This window comes from Penaeus chinensis, chromosome 37 (genome assembly GCF_019202785.1).
Source record: "Penaeus chinensis breed Huanghai No. 1 chromosome 37, ASM1920278v2, whole genome shotgun sequence".
NCBI lineage: Eukaryota > Metazoa > Arthropoda > Malacostraca > Decapoda > Penaeidae > Penaeus > Penaeus chinensis.
Genome location: NC_061855.1, coordinates 24,264,364 through 24,265,210, shown reverse-complemented (window position 1 = coordinate 24,265,210; position 847 = coordinate 24,264,364).

Genomic DNA, 847 nt, shown 5'->3' with positions numbered 1-847 from the left:
CAAACCACAACGCTACCTTTTTTCTTGCAACTTTCGACCATCCAGGAAGCTAAGTTTCCGCGAATCATCCATAACGAGGTGAAAATATGCGCTTTGAAGGTGCTTCTCGTGGATTTTCTTTATAGTTTTTTTTCTAAGATGGCTCCTTTGATACAGATGATGATGGTGAGGATGGTGATTAAGATAATAATGATGATAATGGTAACACTGATGGTGGTGATAATAATCATAATGATTGTTATTATTATAATTGTTATTATTGTTATTACTGCTATAATTATCATCATTATTATTGTTATTATTTCAGATTATGGTAATTGTAATCATGGTAATACTGAAAATAACCATAATAAGGAAAATAGTAATATTTATAGAAAAAAAAATAATAATAATAATGATGTTGATGATAATAATGATAATGATAATATAAATACTGATGATAATGATGATCATAATGATAATGATAATACATTAATAATGATGATGATAGTAGTGATAATAATATTAACAATAATAATATTAATAATAATAATAATAATAATAATAATAATAATAATAGTAGTAGTAGTAGTAGTAATAGCAATAATATTGATGATAATAATAATAACAATAAACATAATGACAATGATAAGAACAGTAGCAATAATAATGATGATAATAATGAATATAATAACAATAATAATAATAATATTAATTATAATAATAACAATCATAATAATATTAATAATAGTAATGGTAATAATAATAATAATAAATATTATTATTATTATTATTACTATAATAAGGATGATAATGATAACAGTACCATCAATAACACTAATGATGATAATTATTATAACTATTATAA